The following is a 16,409-nucleotide window of genomic DNA, read 5'->3' as shown; positions in this document are numbered from 1 at the left end:
GAAGTGTAACCCATGGGTTTTGGAGGAATCAGTATGGAGTAGCTTAAGCTTTAGAGTTTCAAACTCTAAGAGTTGCAATGGTGAACCCTCAATTAATAATTGTGTTACTTGTAGAAACTCAATTAGGTTCTCAGTATGAATGTCTGAGAAAACCTCTCCTACTCCTGGAAAAAAAGGAGTAGCCAATTGCAGTTCTTTCTAATTTTTCTGTCTTATCAAAGTCTAGAAAAAGCTGAGAAGCAATTGTGAAGGCAAAATGCTCCCCAAAAATCTGAGGTATAATCATAACATTATACAATATTTCTTTTCCAGTATACCCAACAAAAAAAAAATAGATCAGTTTCCTGGATAACAGTAGAGGGTTACATCTAATAGCACTACAAGTTGGGGCTAGGGATGTAGCTTAGTAGCCAAGGACTTGCAGACAATGTGCCTAGCTAGTGAGGCAAGGGGGTGGGGTGGGGGGGGGGAAGAAAAACAGAATAAAAGAACTCCAAAGCTTTCAGTTTAAAAAGAGTCTCTAGGGAATGCCAAAGACAATAAGATATTCTAAAACAAGGACAATAGTGAATTTTTTAGCACCTAACATCCACCACTAGAGAAAATACAGCTAACTTCTAGCCAGATAAACAGAAAGCTTCAGATGAAAAACTTGTTTATCATAGTTTCATTTATATGAAAATAATATCAATATTTCAATATATATTGCAACACATTCTAAAAGTGAAAAAAATAGTTTGAAGGTAGATAGAAAATATCAGAATCAGATTCACGGTGAAGGACTCTAACAGAAAAAAGTTAATACAAAATTAATAAATGGGTAATCAGAAAGATGAAACTCTAAGGAAGAGCCAAGGGAAGTTAAAGAAATCAGGGGCTAGTATTGAATGAATACTGCTTTGATGCTACCATTAGTAGACCAAACACAGCATTAAAAATAGTCAGAGAGCTAGAAGAGTCATCAATAGAAAATTAAAACATCCCAAATGGAAAACAAAGAAGAAAGGGGAAAAAGAAAATGATGATTAGGAGTAAGGAGGAATTACAAAAATATAACATACACATGAGATATAAGAGTACAGGAGAAGAAAAGAAGGAAAAGAAATATTTGAAGTAAAAGTGACTTAGTATTTCCCTGAATTAACGACAATCAACAAACCAGTAATCCAAGAAGTTCAAAGAAAAGCAAGCAGGGTGAATTCTAAAATATCTGCATATAGGCACAACATATTTAAACTATAGAATTAAAATCAAAGAGAAAAAAATATAAAAAAGTAGTGTGGGGGTGGGGAAGAATACCTTACCTACCTAGAAACAAGGATATGAATTATATTGCTCTTTTCCTCAGAAACCATGTATCCAGGTAGAAAATAGTGTAAAATATATATAGTGTAAAATATATCCAGGTAGAAAATAGTGTAAAATATCTGATTGTGTTTTAAAAAAAAGCCAACTTAATCTTGGGCATTCAGTAAAATATTCCTTCAAAAATGAAATTTCCCCAACAAACAGTAAGGGAGAAATTCATCATCAGTAAACCTGCCAAGTCAAAACAAAACAAAAACAACATTAAAAGTCATTATGCAGAGAGAAGGAAAATGATATAGGTCAGAAATTCAGATATACAAAAAAGAAAGGAGCAGTGTTTGAGAAGTAATAATTGAGGGTAGAATTTTTTTGTAATTTTCTTCTTCTTAACTGATCTGATAATGATTTTTACAAAATAATAATAACAAAATACATTTGTGATTATAACTTATAGAGAAATGAAATAATGACAGCACTGGTATGAATTGAGATACCTGAACTACTCTTGAAGCAATATAATGCTATTTGAAGAGGAATTTACACTAGTTATCAATATAGATATTGTAAAATTGATGGGCAAACACTGATCATTCTTCTTTAAAATTTCTAGTGTCATTATTCTCTGGGAACACATAGCAATTATTGTCTCAAAGCCTAGCAATAAATTATCAAAATATGTTTTGCAGAAACTGATAGATTTTGGCTGGGGTTGTGGCTCAGTGATAGAGCACTTGCCTAGCACACGTGAGGCACTGAATTCAATATCGAGAACCACATTAATAAACAATTTATTAAAAAACAAAACAAAACAACAACAACAAAACAACTAAACAAACTAAATAAAGGTATTGTATATTGTAAAAAAAACTGATAACTGATAGAATTGCAATAATTAGGACATTTTAATACTCCCTCTTTAGAAATCTATCAATTTCAAAATAAGTGAGTTTTTGGTTAAAATGGCCAGTGCCATCAGTTAATCTAACCTGACATTTAAATAATACTTTATTCCACAACATCAGAATACAGCTTTCAAAATTGTGATATTTCATTTTTTCATCATAGATGTTAGTAATTTGAGTTTTTTCTTTCCTTCTCTTCGTTAGCATGGCTAATGGTATATCAACTTTATTTATTTTTTTAAAGAACCAACTTTATGTTTTATCTTTGTTGTTGTTGTTGTTGTTCTTCTGTTTTAATTTCATTGATTTCAGCTCTGATTTTAATTATTTCCTGTCTTCTACTGCTTTGTTTCTTGATTTGCTCTTTCTATTTTAGGGCTTTGAGATGTAATGGTAGGTCGTATATTTCTTGACTTTTTCTTCCTTTAAAGAATGAACTCCATGCAATGAACTTTCCTCTTAAAACTGCCTTCATAGTGTCCCAGAGATTTTGATGTGTATCAGTGTTCTCATTTACCTCTAAGAATTTTTATTTTTTTTTTTTTATTTTTTTTTTTTCTAAGAATTTTTAAATCTTCTCTTTGATGTCTTTTGCAACCCATTGTTCGTTCAATAGCATATTATTTAGTCTCCAGGTATTGTAGTAGCTTCTATTTTTTTTAAATTTTATCATTGATTTCTAATTTTATTCCATTATGATCTGATAAAATGAATGGTAGTATCTCTATTTCTTTGTATTTGCTAAGAGTTGCTTTGTGGCATAATATATGGTCTATTTTAGAGAAAAATTCATAAACTGCTGAGAAAAAAGTGCATTTACTCATTGATGGATGAAATATCCTACATATGACAGCTAAGTCTAAGTCATTGATTGTTTTATTGAGTTCTATACTTTCTTTGTTCAGTATTTGGAAGATCTATCCAGTGGTGAAAGATGTATGTTAAAGTCATCCAAAATTATTGTGTTGTGGTCTATTTGACTATTGAACCTGACAAGAGTTTCATGAACATAGATGTTTCATTGTTTGGGGCATATATATTTATAATTGTTATGTTTTGTTGATGTATGGTTCTCTTAAGCAGTATGAAATGGCCATTTTTATCCCTTTTGATTAACTTTGGATTGAAATCTACTTTATTTGATATGGAGATGGAAACCCCTGCTTGTTTCTGCAGTCTATGTGAGTAGTATGTTTTTTCCCAACTTTTAACCTTCAGTCTGTGAATGACTTTTCCTATGAGATGAGTCTCTTGAAGGCAGCATATTGTTAGGTCTTTTTTTTTTTTTTTTTTTAACCCAATCTGCCAGTCTATGTCTTTTGATTGATGAGTTTAGGCCATTAACATTCAGGGTTATTATTGAGACATAATTTGTGTTCCTGGTCATTTTTGCTTACTTTTGTCATTTAATTTGACTTGGTTTCTCTTTTGATTGTTTTTTTTTTTTCTTTAGTGTAATACCTCCCTCTGCTGATTTTCATTGTTTGTTTGTTTGTTTGTTTTCATTTCCTTCTCATTGACTATTTTTTTTTATTTTTTGAGGTTCTGTATTCCAAGTGATCTAATCTGTTGGTGGTGTTATCTATTGAGTTTTTAATTTAGTTTATTATTTCTTTCATTTCAAGGATTTATATTTTTTTCAGAACTGCTATCTCCTTATTAAAGTAATGCTTCCTGTATTTGCTTATGTAGTTCATTATGTAAAATATGCTGCCCTTCTTCTTTGGTAACAATGAACAATAAAAAGATGTAAGCATTTTTTAGAGGTTTGTGAAATTTAGATCAACAACATTTTGCTATCCAAAATAACAGTCATTCTGAAAATAAAAGTGCTAAAGTTATCACTTCTTTCTTCATATTTGTTTTCTCCATTCAGGCTGCTGTGACAAATCAGCATAGACTGAATGACCTAAACAACCAACACTTTTCATCAAGGTTCCTCATAGTTCTGGAAGCTGCACATCTGAGACTGGGATACTCTCATGATCGGGTTCTTGATGAGGGTTCCCTGGTTTTGTTGTTACAGGACCTTCCTCAGTCTTAGTGCAAGGAAGGAGAGAGAAGTTCCTTTATATCCTGTTTTTATTTAGTTTTCTAAAATTTATTTATTTATTCTATTTTGTTATACATGAAAGCAGAATGCATTTAAATTCATAGTTCATATATACCACAGAGTTTTTCATGCCTCTGGTTGTAGACAAAGTAGAGTCACACCATTCTTGTCTTCATACATGTAATTAGGGTCATGATGTCCATCTCATTCCACCATGTTTCCTACTTTATATCCCCTTTCTTTTCCTCCCACCCCTTTGCCCTATCTAAAGTTTCTCCATTCTTCCCATGTTTCCTCCCAACTCCCATTATGGATCAGCAACTCAAAGTGGATCAAGAACTGGGAATTAGACCAGAGACCATTGCTTAATAGAAGAAAAAGTATGCCCAAATCTTCATCATGTCGAATTAGGCCCCAACTTCTGTAACAGGACTCCTATAGTGCAAGAAATAAAACCAAGAATCAATAAATAGGATGGATTCAAACTGAAAAGCTTCTTCTCAGCAAAAGAAATAATCAGTGAGGTGAAGAGAGGGCCTACATTTTGGGACAAAAGAACTTGAAAACAGCATACTACAGGGACATAGCCACATCAGTGTTTATACCAGCACAATTCATAATAGCTAAATTGTGGAAGCAAACTAGATGCCCTTCAATAGATGAGTGGATAAAGAAACTGTGGTATATATACACAACAGAATATTACTCTCCTCTTTTTATATGAACATTAATCCCATAATGACAGTGCCACTGTAATGATCTATCTTAGCAGTATGTAACTGTCAATGGCCCCATCCTCATACACCATTATAGTGGGAATAGTGTTTCAAGGTAGAAATTTCAGAAGTGTAAACATTCAGTTTGTAGCAATATTTAATATTTGAAATACACAATTAAATTCTTGTGAATAGTTTTCTTAGAAAATTATATTATGAACCCAGTCATTAATATTCTCATATGTAAATTGATGTTTGCAAACTAAGAGTGTAAAATGTGAAGTTTGGACTTTTGTACTTTGAAATTTATCCAAGTCTAAATCTCTTTTTGTTTGTTCCTACTATTAGAAAAGAATTTGGCAGATGAGAGTTTCTAATTTTCAATAGTATCTCTAAAAGAGTTAATGAATACAAAAATTAATTTTTACCATCTCTTTCCTGAATGCTGTTTGACTCAGAACATTATGGGTTTTTTTGTTTGTTTGTTTTTTGTTTTTTTTTTCAGTTAGTAACCTTTAAGGAGAAAAGAAATTTTAAATATCAACTTTGTTCCTATAGTCTGTTCATACATGTGTATTTTCATTCCTAAATGTAAAGAAAGGTCTTCAAAGGCCATCTATATTGAATAATGCTATATATCCATAGAAATTAAACTTGCAAATGTGGAAGTTATGATGTAAGTGCAATTTCAAAGGACTTGTCTTTTTCAGTCCAATGTACTAATGGTCACAGACAAAAGCATAAATCCAAATGTTTTTAGTTACCTTCTTGCTGCTGTGACCAAAATACCTGACAAGAACAATTTGAGGAGTAAAAGTTTATTCTGGGGCTCATGGTTTCAGAGATTTCATTCCTCAAGACCTGAGATGAGGCAGAACATAATAGCAGAAATACGTGGCACAGGAAAGCAACTGGAGATGTGGTACCTGGAAGCCGAGAGAACTCTGCTACAAAAGGGCAAGATATGTAATCCAAAAGCATGTTCCCTGGTACCTACCTCCTCTGATCACACACTACGTGCCTACAGTCACCATCCAAATGAATTCACACACTGACTAGGTTAAGACTCTTATAACCTAATCATTTCACCTCTAAGCTTTCTTGCATTGTGTCACATATGAGCTTTTGAAGGACAACTCACATATATACCATAACACCAGACTTAGATGTTTTCTTTATTTTCTCCGTGGATTGGCTTAGGAATCACAACTGATTTAAGTAAGTACACGATGTTGAAAAAAAGGAGAATAAACCTTCAAAGTGAGGTTTAGCTTGATCTAAGAAAAGTACAGGATTTTTATAATGCTTAAGCTCCACTATTAATATGCAAAAAATGATTAAAGTTCTAAATTTGTAAGTATTATTATTATCCATTTTTGGGGAACCAAGCAAGAAATCACTGAAAAAAATATAGCTTGGGGTCATGACAGTGATTTCACATGCTTTCATAGACATAGTCTCATACAATTTCATCTAAAAAATTATCCCCAACTTCTGAAGCAAAGAAGATATTTCTGTCTTCAACTATGCATCATCTTACATAAGAATTTCTAAACAGTTAAGAATTAGAAGCTTGACTATCTTATTTTGGTTAGTCTAAATTATGTGAGGTAAACAGGTAAAATGAATGACTGAACAATCAAAGACACATTTTATTGATGCATACAAGCTTCCATTGTAGCCTAAAATGTTGTTGAACATAGGAGTGTTCAAGGGATCTCAGATAGCACCCATTCTCCTACTTGGTAAATTAATCAACTCAGAAAAATTTAGAAAGAATAAAGCAAATAGGAATGTACATATTACCTTTTGCCTGATAATCTGGGTATTTTATGGGTAAATGAATTGACCCAAATTCTTAATCCTAGAATTAAACAGGATTATTGGACCACCTCAACCCACTTCTACCTCCAATCTGAAAGGAATAGTAGCTATAACTTAAAACTTAGAGTTCACAAAAACAAATTAAAAGTAGGCAGAGCTATGTAGACTCAGTTCTTTATTGCAAACTTACCATTCTAATTACTCAGAAGAAAGCAGGGTGTTACACTCATGCAAGTATCTTCACATTGAGGAAACATTCAAGGAATAGGCTTTCACCCACATCTCCCAAAAAATTATTCAGACTTTCTTTTATTGGCATGGTAGTCCTGTTTCATAATTTTACGCATTCAGTGACATAGAGAACAATTCCACAAACAAAATGTCATTTTATGTTCTTGCCTATGGGACTATGTTTATCATCAACATGTTAGGAAACATCTGTATAGTGTACCTCTGTCTGTGTACCGTATATTTATGTATACATGCATGTACATATGTGCCTATATAGAGAGAGACATGTCTAATTTATCCTTAGTAAATATGGTCCTGTTGAATAAATTAATATGTTTTATTCATAAATGAAAAACCTCTGTGTCCTCCATCTTCTCCCACAAAAATGGTAAAAGTACTACATATTTGCAATCCTAAATGAAAAACCTCTGCTCTACTTTATATTAGCAGTCAGCCTTTCAAATTTCAGAAGTGATGATATGCATTATCACCAGTCAGCATGTAGTGAATTTTTCAGTGCTATATACATGTTGCATTTGTTTTATTTTTTTGTTTCTGTTTTTAGAATCTAATTTTTTTTTTTGGTTTTTGTGCATGCTTTCTCTGAAATAGATAGAGCTTTACATATTGATTATATGATTTTAAAACATATATTGTGGCCCTTAATTATAGACTTTAATCCTCAACACTTATTTTATGCTCCTTAGGTAATGCCATAAGTGAATTGTGAGCAAGAAAAATGATGCTGGAGGATTCACAATACCTGTTCTCAAATTATACTACAGAGCTCTGGTAACAAAAACACACAGTAACATCATCAAAAATAGACATGAAGACCAATGAAATAGAGTAGAAGAAGACACTGAGACAAATTTCACATACTTAAAATCATCTGATATTTGATAAAGGTGCCAAAATTACATGGGTAGGAAAGTTCACCTTTTTGACAAAATGTATTTGAAAAACGTGATATACTGTTACCAGTAAAAGAATGAAACTAGATTTCCATCTCTAAACCTGCACAAAAGTCATATCAGAGTAGGTCTAAGCCATAGGACCATAGGAATTAGATAAGAAACTTTTCAACTGGTAGAAGAAAACATAGGCTCAACACTCCAACATCATGGTGTAGGCACAGACTTCCTTAACAATACCTCCAGAGTGCAAGAATTAAAACCAAAAATAATTAAATGGAACAGTATCAAATAAAATATTTGAACAGAAAAGAAAATGATTGAGAGCATGAAGAAAGAGCCTACAGAATGAGAAAAAATCTTAGCCTACTATTTCTTTTCAGGGGATTAATACCATAATATATAAAGAACTCAAAAAACATACCATGAAAAATACAAATAATCCAATCAATCAATAGGCAAAAGAACAAAACAGACATTTCTCAAAAGAAGAAATGAAAATAGTCAACAAATATGTGGAAAAATGTTCAAGCTCTCCAGTAATCAAGGAAATGAAAATCAAAACTATGTGTCAATTCTATGTCACTCCAGTTAGAAAGGCAATCATCAAAAATACAAGTAAAAATAAATGCTGGTGAGAATGTGGGGGAAAGGTACTCATTGTTATTGGGACTGCAAATTCTGATAACCACTTTTGAAAACCATATGAAGATTCCACAAAAGACTAGAAATTTTTATTCTTACCATATGACCTAGTTATTTATTAACATTCCTAGAACAGCAAGCCAGAGTTGTCCAAAGGAAATTATAGGATAACAATCTATTTCACACATATAAACAAAAATATTCTTGATTTAAAAATGAAAACAAAAAAATAAATAAAATTAGCCAAATAAATACAGAGTAATAGATAAAATATATAATGAAAAATAGAGTTCTACCATTTACTTCCAACTAGATATTTGAGCAACATTAGACAATTTCTAAATTGATGACAGGATAATATAATTTGTTGGTAACAATTTCTTCAAATTAATGGGAAAACTTCCAGATATTTAATCTGCTAGAATATAGATCTGTCATCTGCGTTTTCATTCAAACCTAAAATCTTGAGACTTATGTTCTATCAAACAAGTCAATTGTTGTCTGACTTACCTGGAATCTGCCCATTGTGAAGAACAAAGGGAAGATGACAAAGTCAACAGAAGCAGATCTGCATGAAGCTTAAAGTAATATATTTACCTATATATACAGTTTAAAATAGTGTGTTAATTAGGAGAAACATATGAAAAATACATGCTTGTTTAGGGGACATTTCTTCATGTAATTTCTTTTAAATTGAATCTAGCTTACTACTTGTTCATCCAGTGGTGAGTACAGATCAATACTTTTCTCAATTGAATATAATAGTCACACAACTAATTACTAAGATGCATGAGAGTAGATACTCATTATTTTATTTTCCTCTGTGAACCATTGTTCAAAAAATGAGTAATAATGAATTCTGAGTAGGAAATAAGCATTCCAAACCAGTTTGGTGACTGTAAGATGTAGGTATACTCCTCCAATCTCCCAGTTCAAAGTATTTCGGCATAGAGTTTCTCATATTAATGGTGGTTAAGAAAAAAATTTTGTCTGTCAAACATCAATATATTTTTAATGGACTAAACTGAATTACTGGGAGAATGCAGTGTGTGTGTGTGTGTGTGTTTCTGTTATTAAGGAGGGAACATACACATACATACATGAATAAAATAAAGTCAACAACTTACCATTAAATTCTACAACCTCCTCCCTAAATGTTTTCTAATAAATATAATCAGAATAAGAAATAGCATAAGGAAAGATAATCAGTAAAAAATGTGTGTTATTTGTTGAATGTGTACTTGTGGACAATTAATTTTTTAAAAAACCAATCATTATCATGTTCCAACATATTGTACTTCCATAATTATCATGAAGTATAATTTATTAAATAGTTATTACATAAAACATACATGTATACTTTTAAAAATGTATGTGCAAATATTCAGTCTTTAGTGTGACAAATTACCTTGTTTCTTGTTAATTTTTCCAGGGTAGGTTTGATTGCCAAAATGTCTTACAAATATTGTACATGAAAACAGTTGACAATTTTTAAAAAGTACTCAATTTCACTGAATTGTGCTAATAGAAATAGAAATATTTAAAAGAAATTCTTGTTTCAGTTTTTTTTAACCTTTAATTTTGTTAAAGAAGTGGAGAAATAGTAATAGCCTGTTTTTGTTTTTGTTTTATTAGCATTCTTAGAAAAGTAACCTACAGTTGTCCAAGAAAAGACAAGTAGAAAGTTGGAAAGCCACACTTTCATTTACAAATAAATCCATTAGGTCTAAAGTTTTCTCAATCTTTAAAACCACTAACCTATGTTAGAAATTAGATTGTTTTCTGATATCTGCAACATCCCAGCCTCAAGGCCCTTTTGCAGTAGAATTCACAACTCTACCTATCAATGATAGATTTTCCTTCCATTGACACAGTACTAGCACTGTGATTTGCTTTTAACAATAGAATTGAAGTTGAAATGACCTCCTAAACGAGGTTTTAAGAGGCTCTGTAACTTTCCTTCTCACTCTCTTAGAAATCTTCAGTTACCAACAAAAGAATTGTCATGCTAGTGAGGATCCATTAAAAGAAGTCCCTTGAAGGGAATAAGATGCAAAACCACAATAAGAGACTAAGAAAATGCACTATAAATACAGGTCTCATCAATTCCTGCTATCCTAGCTACAGGGTCAGATGTATGAGGTCATAATGATCTTCAAGGCTCAATAGGAAGCAGAGGAAAGCTGTCCTCATTAAACCTAATGTCCTTATCCAAAAGATAAAAAGCGGCTGTTGTTTTAAAATGATAGGTTATAGAGTGGCTTATGTCACTAAAATTTGTTGTACATTGCTATTCAGCTATAAATAACAGAGTAAAGGCATCCAGGAGGTAAGCAATTCAAAAATAAAAACAAGAGATGACAGCCAATAACTACACAGTCTAAAAGCAGTTACTAATAACTTCATACCCAATTAGCTGTAAAAATGCTGTAGGCACTACATGCGTGTAAATTAAAAGTGTTGTTGGAACAAAGAAACTAGTTAAATGAGTAGGTGAAGCAAATATTTTTCAAAAGAGGTGATAATGGAGCCAAATATAACTAAGTCTTTCATTCATCAAATATTTAATGAGAACATCATTTGTGCCCTGCAAAAATATATGGAAATGAGAATCTCTTGCTTTGTTCACAGAAGAGGTGTTACAAATCCTGGATTGAAAGATGCTGTAAAGATGTCATGGGAAATGCACTTGGAGAAAGGTAAAGGACTAAATCATAGTAGTTTGGGATAATAATTTTAAAATTTTTAGATTTGTAAAACCTTTGGAAACTGTATAATTTCTCACAGCATTTAGCTGGAAGAGTATTAATCTCACAATTGAAATGTTTTTAAAAAGAAAGAAATAAAAAAGAAAAAGAAATGAATTGTCCTGTCTCTTCTGAAAAAGAATGAGAGAACCCACAAAGAAATCCACATATTACAGACTCTATATAATTTAACAGTTACTCATAGAAAATAAAAATATTGTTTTAATAAAGACATATTTCACTTTCTAAATATAAGGAATACTAGATTATTTTGAAATATGCCATTCAAAAATGTTAACTTGTAAAACAATAATTACACAAAATTTCTGTTAACATATAAAATTATAGAATCTTCCCTTGATATGAAATGGTGGTTTTAATATGGCTGGTGGCAAAGAATACTAGGAATTATAATATAAACTTTTTAAAAAAAAATAGATTTATTTTATTTGACTGTTAAACACTTTTTCTTGATATATAAAGTACAAAAGAGTGTCGTTTATCTTTTCCTTTAGGTTCAAATTAGATATAGAAGAATTATGGCCCTAATTTTCTTTTTCACAAGTCAATATACTTAGCAATGAATCATTCAGGAAGCTACTGCACTCCTAATATCACACAGTTACAGTGTTTTTTGACATAAAATAAATGAAGTTTGAGTTAGAAAGAGTAGGGTATTGAAATGAATTGAAATTGAACTTCTACTCAATATAAGTTTAATTATGAAGGAACTCTCATTTCTGATTGGGAAAAAATAAACTATCCATCATTTCAGAAATATTATAAACTCATAGCTTTATGAGAACAAAATATTTCATTTTACATAATATAAAAGTTTAAACATAACAAAGTTGTAAGAGAACTTTACTGTCTAACATCATGAATTTAGAATACACTGGGCCCAACTCATGGCCTTCAATATGGTGAAGGATAGGAAATTACTATGATATTTCCAGTAAAAACCCATTTCATAGTCTAATATATGTCACTAATAAGGAATTCTTTTATTCTATACTATGTTTTTTTCCATCTTAACTCCTTTACCTTATATCTAAATGGTCTATTTTATTATATAAATGATTTCTCTCTTTAAATATTTATATTTGCATTACCACATCCCAATGAATTTATTTCTCAAAGCAAGGGCTCAGTATAATTCATAAAACCATTTCATCCTCACTCTTCAACAAATGAATTATTTTTATTCCACCTTACAAAATTGGTGTGATAATAAATTACTCAAAACAGAATGATCTTATTAAGGAGGGAATACTAACTGAATCCACATACATATAAAGTGTTTTTGATAATATGTTTAGAAATAATTAGCATTCAAAGGTGTACCAAAAGTGTAAATCAAGTTCAGTGGAAAATACCAAAGAAAGAAACATTTCTTAATAATTGAGACTTGAAAAAAGAGCATACTTTATTATATATTACTTCTGGTGAATTAGAATAGAAATGTATTTTGTCTGTGTTCCTCTTATATACCCAATAAATGAGTCTAAAGTAATAAACTAATGTTAACCTAACTTTCAATAAAAGCAGTAAGTGGAAAAGTCCTACAAAAGATATGGACTAGTTTAGGTACCTTTGAAAATATCTGCAAAAGCAACTTCAGTTGAGAAAAATTAGTATCAGAAGCTTGCAAGAAAAAAAAAAAAACTTGAATCAGGGACATGCATAAAGCTCAGGAATTAAAAGTAGTGAAAATCTTTGATAGAGTGATTTGTGATTCATAAGAAATAAGTTAAAATTCTAGGGGCAATTATAACACTGCTTTTTTCCTATTTTAATTGCTGTCAGAAAACTATTTACTACTCCTATTTCTACTAAAAGAGAATTCACTAAACTGTAAGTCACTGATACTCAAAAACATGAGTTTAGAGGACACTGAAATGTTTTAGAGAACACAAATATTAATTAAAAGCCAGCTTAGTGAATGGATTGTGACCCGGCATCCTTCTTTTTTGTAAATCACTGAGAGTAATGATTATTCCTCAAATTCCCACATCATCCTCTCTAACCTCCTCTCCATTCTTGCCAAAGCGCAGGTGCGTGCGCGCGCGCACACACACACACACACACACACACACACACACACACACACATATATACCCACCTGCCGCAGTCTGGCTGGGCACAAATGCCGCAGTCTGGCTGGGCACACAATCACGAGCCACCACACAGCTTGTAGATTCAAACAGCAACTCTTTATTCCCGAACTCACACCAGCCTTCTACAATCACGTTCTGGGGAAATCCAGGTTCTCTGCCCAAATCCACTTCCACTGGGCTTCTATCTCCCCAAAAATACTGTCTGAATCCCGTGAGAACTCAAGGGGAACTCAGGCAGCAGGATACGCCCTATTCCCAGCAGGAATAATCTTAAACCTGGAACGCCCTAAACCCGATTATCCTAAACCGGGAACACCCTAATCCGCCCTGGTCCTTGAGCAAGGTCACCTACATTCAATGTCACTGCAACATGGGGTACGCTGGCAAGGAAATTGTCATACCTACTTGGCTAATGGCTCCCAGCACCCACCCCCCCCCACACACACACACACACTTCTACCACAGGAGAAATTTTTCCCTGGAGTATCTAAGCAGGCAAAAGGAATGTTTATGTATTGGGGCATTTGTGCACATTAGTGAAATACTTAGATTCCCATCAGCATTCCATGATAAAGCCACTAATTAAAAAGTCCCACCAAAATACACAAAGGGTACAATCAATTACATTCTGTTACAATTTTAAATATTATTTAACTGTTAATAATCACCAGCCACTTAAGCAGAGAATTTAATACAAAAGATAACAGAAAGATGGGGTTGGGGAGAGAGAAAGAGAAAATGTTATGGAAAGTATAAGAAATATTTTAAATTGTAAATGACATAATCAGATAAGTTGATCATGGAATCTGGAAAGAATTAATAATAAATAAAATGAGGAGTAGCTATTCTTCTTCATGTTTTCAATAAACAATAGATATAAAATAATGTTGACAATTAAATTTTTAAAAAATTATAGAACAAGAATGTCATGAGCCATCTATGGGCTGTATGTGGGCCACCACTCATCATAGCCTAGTGAATAGGAACATCTGGTGTCTGGGAACTACCATTGGACATTTCCTTTGTGTATGATTGCCCAGAGACATTGTGGATTCCTATGCCACTCTGCCATGTCCCACAGAGCACCTGATATGGGTGTGACCTGCCAAGGTGCCAGTCAACCTGCTGACTTCAAGACATCATGAAGCAAAATTTTTCTTTGAAACCTTATTCATGCCTTTCATGTACCCCCTTAAATAAACCACTGGAGCCATTTTGTTTTGTCTAGTTGCAGCTCCTATGTGGACTGGATTTATCAGGTGCTCTGCTTTTGAAAGTATATTTCTGACTTTTTGTCTTTTGTTCTTTACTAATTATTCTAGACTTTGATGTCTCAGGTGGCTTACATCCTCCTCCGCAGAAAGAAGAATCCCCCAGTAATATGTTGGCTGTTACCCCATACAAGAATATGAATTTAAAAGATAAATAGATAAACAATTATAAATTATGGACCCTCTCAGAGTGTAGTGGTGCATTCCTATAATCCCAGCAGTTTGGGAGACTGAGTCAGGAGGATTGTGAGTTCAAAGCCAGCCTCAGTAATTTAGGGAGGCCCTAAGCAACTCAGTGAAATCTTTTCTCAAAACCAAAATATATAAAAAAGAGCTGGGGATTTGGCTCACTGATTAAGCACCCCTGGGTTCAATCACTGTATAAAAAAATACACACACACACACACACACATATCATGATCATTAGCCACCCATGAGCTGTGTGTGGGCCATCATTCATCTTAGCCTAGTGAATAGGAATATCTGGTGTCTGGGAACTAGCAGTGTGTGTGTGTGTGTGTGTGTGTGTGTGTGTGTGGAGAGAGAGAGAGAGAGAGAGAGAGAGAGAGAGAGAGAGACCCTCCAGTAAACTCAACAAATAAGAACTTCAGGAACTGAAAAGAGAGAAATTGAAAATGGGTATAAATCATATAAGTAATATTAGAATATTTCCCTGAATATAAATGTTAATTATGCATCCGGGTTGAATTAGGTCATTGAGAATACTACCAATAAACTTTTAAAAATCATTTTGCATTATTATGAAATCTCACAACAGAAACACTTCCTTGAAAAGGAAGAAAAAAACAAAAGGCACTGAACAGGAATTGAAATAACATTCTTGGCAGCAAAGTTAGACAGTAATATATTGCCTTAAAAAGCCCGGGGTGAAATCAGGTCCAATCTTTCTAAGCCAATATCTCAATTTGGGATAATTTGCTTTTATTTGCTTCTTTTTTTTTTTTTTTTAAATATTTTGAGACAGTCCATATCTCAAAAACTTTACTACCACAATAGGTTTTCTCTTCATGCACCAGAGGCTGTGCTTTGCTCAGAACAAAGAATAAAATAATAAAGAAGAGCTATGCAATCCAACCCAGGGTATAGAGAATCCAATAAGAAAAATAATGAAAAAAAAAATCCCTGGATGCGATTCCAGTGACTCAATGAAGAAACAAAGGCCATGCTGGGAACTTAGGTAAAATATTGCTGGATAAAAAACTCAAGGTGGGAGGTGAGAATCAGGGAAGTGAAAAAATTATTAAAAAAGTAAAAATTGAAAGGAAATATAACTGGACTTGACTCCCCATTGAATGAAAATTTCATCATCATTATAAAAATATTGCAATTGGGGGATGGGTCTCAATCACTGGTACCCCCCCCCCCCAAAAATAAAATTGTGCAATAGAAGTTAGACAATTGGGAAGATAGTAGCAGTTGAGATCAAGAACAAAGAAGTAGAGGAGTAGAATACCATCATGTCCTTCTTTTATTTTATTTTTAAACTATAAGCCTTAATTGTGTTGGGGTATTACTGATCAATAAAAAATATTGCCAAGGAAAATTAGGTCATTTGAATGACTTTTTAGTCAAGAACAACTGAAAATCTGGCAAAACTTTAAAGTAGATTATTTGTTTAGAGCAGTTTTAGATTCATGATGAAATTAAACAGAAAGTACAT

This window comes from Marmota flaviventris, chromosome 5 (genome assembly GCF_047511675.1).
Source record: "Marmota flaviventris isolate mMarFla1 chromosome 5, mMarFla1.hap1, whole genome shotgun sequence".
In the NCBI taxonomy this organism is placed as follows: Eukaryota; Metazoa; Chordata; class Mammalia; order Rodentia; family Sciuridae; genus Marmota; species Marmota flaviventris.
The sequence above is the reverse complement of the archived record's forward strand: the minus strand, read 5'-3'. Positions refer to the sequence as shown.